Source organism: Wasmannia auropunctata, unplaced genomic scaffold (assembly GCF_000956235.1).
Source record: "Wasmannia auropunctata unplaced genomic scaffold, wasmannia.A_1.0 LD335981.1, whole genome shotgun sequence".
Taxonomy (NCBI): Eukaryota; Metazoa; Arthropoda; class Insecta; order Hymenoptera; family Formicidae; genus Wasmannia; species Wasmannia auropunctata.
Window position 1 is genome coordinate 132,193 of NW_012026909.1, and position 6,658 is coordinate 138,850.

Genomic DNA, 6,658 nt, shown 5'->3' on the forward strand with positions numbered 1-6,658 from the left:
TAGAGAGTTAAAAAAAATATAAAAGTAACAAAAAATGTAATAATTGTAATGTCTGAGTAATTAGATGAACAATTAAAACATTTCGATATCATCTTATAAATATTAAAATGTATCAGATTAATAATTTAGATATTAAACATTAAATATTAATGACACGTCACACTGAAAGAACTGCAGAATAGTTAAAAATAAGGAAGTTAAATATGTATGTGTGTGTGTGATACGAACAAATTCGTACTATTTATTATTATCGATCGTCAGCGACCGTTTTATATTAGTAATTATCAATTGTCATCAATGGGCCTCACATAGACGAGCAATTACAAAACATTTCGATATCGTCTTATAAATATTAAAATGTATCAGATTAACAATTTAAATATTAAAAATTAGATATTAATGAGACACGTCACACTGAAAGAAGTGCAGAATACCGGCGTTTAAAACAAGGAAGCTAAATGACATGAATGGATTTATACTATTTATTATTATCGATCATCAACGAACGTCTTATACTAATAATCAATTGCCATCAATGGGCCTCACATGTGAACGAGCAATTCTTTTTATATCTCAGCCCGTCTTCGTCGCGCACCGCTCTAGATCGACTCGACCAAAAAAGTTGCCTTGATCGCAATATTCGCAATAAGACTATGATCGATATTTTCTTGCAAGCGAATCGAGATACGGACTGTTGTACAGTCGCATTCGTTTGATCTGTAAAGTGTATCACAATAAGGAATATTTAAAACATTTGTTATATTAAATTTTCCTTATATGTATATTATATTATTTATTTTTTACGTTTTCATTTTATTAATAATTATACTAAACAGCTATTTTTCATTTAATTCGATTTATTTTTTTGCCGCGCATTTTATCTGCTTCTTAATTTGTAAATTCTATGACTTCATTATAAATTGCATTTCCGATTTGGCCGGATATCGGGACGCAGATGCAGGCTTATGCAATTCAAGGCAGTCTCGCATGTACTGTTTCATGTTAGATTTTAAGGAGACAGCTCGAAGGAAACCAGGCATCCGAACGCGTGTCAATCCTTGTTTTATCTCAAAGAAATAGGCGTGCGAAATGAGATTGAAAGATTGGCCTTCATTATTCTGCTTCGATTGCCGCAACATGAGAAGTCGTAAATAATCCCAGAAATAAATTTTCCGATTAGAGATGACAAAGAGATATTTACCTTTCAAATGAACTTGCGTACTTCGCTTAAATAACGCTTGAGGATGATAGATGGACTCGCACGTCTGAAAAAGGCAACCGAGCGACGTAAAATCCTTCTTTAGGTGAGCTGATTGAAATTTTTTTTTTGATGTTACAGATAACACATGGCGTTTATCACAGATTTGCGTGGCCAATTATGCGACTTCCGCGAGCTTTTCCGCGGCGCGACGCAAACCGATCGTTACGGGTGCAAGAAACTGCAGGTATGACGTACCCCCGTGTTCATCGTGTCGATCGGCTGACCTCACGTATGCTAATTGTCGCGGCTTTATCTGCACGCGAACTGACCATATCGCTGTAATGCCGGTTAACGGCTGCGAAATAGAACGCCAAGAAGGACTGCGCGGGAACACATGATGTAACAAATAATTTCTGACAACGAACTCTCTTCGGTCGGCTCTAATTTCGAAAATAATTTCGAAGATATTTCGATATAGGCGTTATGTAACATCGAAAATTTTGATTTTGTCGATTAATTTTCGCTATTATTTGACGAAATATTACGATCAGAATAATTGAATGGGCAGCTTTGGAGAAAGATAATGAGAGAAATTCTGTATTACGTGAAATTACATAAATTAAATTAATGGAGCGTTAACAGAGTTAAAGCAGTTCGATCAATTAATAAAGAATTAAAACACAATCTCGCGATTTCGTTCGGGTAAAGCGAGTTGCTTTGATATTGTTAACTCACGCCGTGAAAATCGTTTAAAACTCTCGACTCAATTGCGAATGATATCACAGGCGTAATCTAAATAAACTGCGAGAGTAATTGAACGTTGCAGGCGATGACCGGAAGTCCGCGGTCGGAGATCGCCGCCATTACTATAACGGAATCTTATCTGCGGCCTTGATATCACTCCTTTATGTGAAAGGCCAAAAGTCGTACGGCGATAAAAGAGAAATGTAACTAAAATGCTCAGGTGTGCCAAAGTGTACCTCACCTAGATTTTCAGTTGGAAAAAAGAAGAAGAAAGCAAATAAAATTAAAAAGAAGATTGAAAAATATTGAATTTAATCTAAAAAGAGGAAAAAAATTGAGAAGAAAACAACAAGATGAAGAGAAAGTATAGAAACAAAAGTGAGAAAAAGAGCGAAAGAAGAAAAATACAATATTATTTATTTAATAGCAAAAATAGATATAGAAGAAGAAGAAGAGTGAATATAATTATTTCTAACAAAAAAGATTATAACAACCTCATCTTTAAAATCATAAGTGTTACTGATTAGGAATAAGTGATTAACTTGAGCGAGATAAGATCGCTCCTTTCCTCCGAATTGGTCCAGAAACTTTATTTTGATTCATATAATCGTAATTTTTTCGATTCACGATCTTTCATTAGCGATTCGTCGGAACAATGGTAACGGTATCGAGGTCGACGCAAGCAGACCGATGCGACCGGAACATTGCGAGCAGAGCGATCACCGCGACGTCACGCAACTCGGCGAGGTCGCTGCCAAGGTCGTCACGTGCACTAACCGCTCTATCACCACCACCACCACCACCACCACCACCACCACCACCACCACCACCCTCGCCACCTGGATGTTATGTCGGATCGGCCGGAGTTCGGGGGGTGGCCGAGGATCACGGATCCTTTCAGTGGTCGTTCGCCGGTCGCCGCCTCCGCGGGGTTAATCCTGGTTCGCGTTCGAGACAAGGGTAATTCACCGGTTCAGCCGGTCTCGTGGTGGGGTGGATGGCCGAACGCAGGCGGCAGGCGGTGGCTCCTGGATCGCGGAGCCTCTAGCTCCGTCTGGGGATGTCACGTCCTGGTAGCAAGAGGACCTATCGAAGCCTTTGGCGGGAATTCCTGGTCTTCAACTCGACCGCCAGGAAATTCGGCTTCAAGCGGCATCTAGGAGTAAGTTTCTTTTGTTCTTCTCGATTCAAAAAGGTTCACGTGGTTAAGAGTGTCAAAAATTACAGGTTGAAATTCACAAGTAAAAACATGATAATTTATTTAAAGTAAATGTTGTTTAGCAAATATATTTAAGTTTAAATTTTTTAGTTTTACACTTTAGCTTACAATATTTTACAAATAATTCTAGAGTTTTATAAATAATTTCTTGTTAAATTTTAAAAATAGTTCAAGGACTCACAAAAATAAAATTTTGTTTAATTATGATTGCATGATATAATAATTGATATAATAATTTCCAATTCACATGGTATTACTGATTTGATTTTGATACAGATATACGATTGAAGATTAATATTTAAATGTATAATCAATATAATTCATTATATATCTCGAAAAAGACTATCGCTATTGTCAATTTTATTATCGCATGATCACGATTTTCATGTTTCATTTATTGTCGCGTGAGCACGATTGTCATAGCTTTCGCAAACAAAAGATAAGTTACACTCTTTCGTTGGAACGCCGACTTTCGTAGGCAATAATGCGACCGAGATAATTATGATGCAATGTTAAAAGTAGTACGAAAGCATCTTATCGTCGTACCTGAAGTCTGAGTCAGAATTTATGTGTTTCGCGTTATATATGTATATATGTCTTTGATTTAGGTCTGCAGCCAAAGATAATAAAATATAAGGAGGAGGACAGTGTTCTTTCGGCATCGCCACTTATGCAAATCTTCCGTACAATTCATGCAATTTTCAAGATTTACACATTTATGCAAATTTTTAGTCATCTATTCCTTCATGACACAAGCCAGACTTCTTGAACTAGAGGCCATACGTTAACTAGGTTTTCACCAAGTAACTAATGAACTCTAAAGCCACTCGAGTGTGGATAATAATAATTTTCGTGACAATAAAACGGAATGAGGACAATATTACGAGGATAAAAAAATTTCCTATCACTACTCTCCCATTTATTCTGCAGTATAAAGAATACTTTTACTACATATTTACTTTTAATTAATTTTTATAATATGTTAATTATTATTTTTGAAAATTTAATTATAATATAATTAATATATTAATTAATTAACTATGCTTATAATTAATTAATTAACTATGCTTAAAGAGAAATGAAAAACTATTATTAATATTTGATTTAGACGGTAAATGTGTTTTTTTTTAAATTAAATAACAAAACATACACGTCAGTGTTAAAGTTAACAAAAAATATAAAAAAGAATTGTTTTAAAATTATATCTTACTATTTTCAATCTTACTATAAAAGAGTCTTCAATTTTCTCCTGCACGATCAATGACAAGGTTGACAAAGAAACGCTAATGGAGTCGGAGTAGAGGACGAATTAGCAACCATTCTAATACGATTGGGATCTTAATAAAGAATGCAGTTACGTGTTGAGAGATCCGCGAGATTGTTGTATCGCTTCTTGTTAAAACTTCCAGTTACACGATAAATCACGCATAGTGTCTCCTTAATTTATACCGTTTTCCGGTTTCTATTTACGTCATTAACGCGCTGCTTCACATTTGTGCACCGTTTTTCGCATCACAAGATGAGAAGAGGCAATCTGAGGTTCACGGGTCACACGAGTGAAAGAATGGTAAACGGTATAATAATTAATAAACCGAATCGGGCAATATTTACATATCTTTTCGAGCGATCTAGAGAAATTTATGCTTTGACGTTTTGTTATAATATAAGTATTTATTGAAAAGGATCTATATCTCGTCGGGAATGAATCCCAGTGAGAATCGCCAATTCGATGTCGAATCGATGTCGAATTGACGTCAATATGATGATTTCGACAATTCAATTCAACATCAATTCGATATCGAATTGAAAACCATTTCTCACTGGGATGACGCTTGAAATATTCGAAGAATATGAATAGCGAGAGGAATGAATGCTTGAGAAGTGTCGACTCAAGGGGATCGAGGATTAGTAATCGCAATTAAATCTTGCAATTTCCAGAAACCCGGTGGGATGAGCGTGTCCACGGTGTTTCCGGAAGGGTACGTGGAAAACGATCGAGTGCAGCGTCATGCATCATCGATAGTCAAGGTGGAGGAGGGGGGATCCCCCCGGGAACGGCATCGACGTGAGTTCACTGCAAAATCCTTGTATATTTAATTTTTGCACAAAGAATAAAAGAAATCTATATTTTAATATAGATTTCTTATCGCGTATGAAAAACAAGATGGGTATATTCCTGATACATTTCCCAAAGATTTATATTCAATTTTTTATTTTAACCCTTCAATCTTTCGCTATTTTCAATCTTATATCAATGCATTTATCTCGCTACATCTCACGTTAGATAAGATGCTCACATATGTATAGTTCTACGCTCTCAAATCGATATGAATTCACGGTTGAGTTGCCGATTTAATAAGCTAAACCTCGACCTGCGGCATGATACGCTTCGTATGGTTTTTCTGCAGGAAATCGTATTGTTTATAAAATCCCGCGGAAGTTCTTCGAATCATTTATCTGCATAAATATATGAGAGCACAAAGGAACGCTTCCGGGCGTATCGAGTATCTCGGGTAGCGACGTATCTGCATGAACGCATCGCTGCATATCGTTATGCAATTACATGTAATTAAATGGCGTGTTGTGTCTTGAGAAAGGGATTACAAAGCGATTTTCCATTTAATTAAGTTCTCTGTCATTCGGAAAAATCCAGGGTTAAACATATAAAAACGGCGTAATGCGTCAACATTTTGTCGAGTACGATCTTAATTTTCTTAATCCTTTCGGTTCAAATTGCGTATCAGATTATCGATATCAACTATCGATGTACTTTTTACGTGATTTTTGCAACAAAATTTTTACAATTGTATTTATTGGAAAAATTGTATCCAAATATTTTTCTTATTTTAACGTAAATTTTTTTTATCGTTGTATTCTTATCTGTGGATCGAAAAGAGAGAGATATTACAACTTTATCATATTTTGTAACGTACTTCGAAGTTTTACTGATATCATAATTAAGTAACTTTTACCAAGCGTTCTAAAACAATAAAATATTAAATCGATTTTTTTCAACACTCTCATTGTAATAATTTTAATTATTTAATATAACTGCGGATCACAATAAATTCCTATTTTATCGACGGGCAGGCATGGCTGTTTCAGTGCTACACAAGTTTAATTTTGCAGCGCTTTAAATCACTCTCGACAGATCGCGACTTACGTGCAGTTTAGGAACGCGGTCCGAAAATTGTTCTATAATTTAATTTTCTATAATCAAATATTCCAAATATAATATTAAATATTAAACGAATGAATATTCTATAAACCATTGAAAAATTACGAAAAACCGTATTTCAAATCAAAGAAAATATGTGAGATAGATCTCACGACTCTGAAAAGTCAAATTATAGTCAAACCATTTTCACATGGGACTACATCTTCATCTCCTAATTATTTTTACTTTATAACTTAATATAATTTTATTAATTCTTATAAAAATTTCTGAGTAAATGAAACAGCCATCTCATAAATTTGCAATTATCGTTTAAACA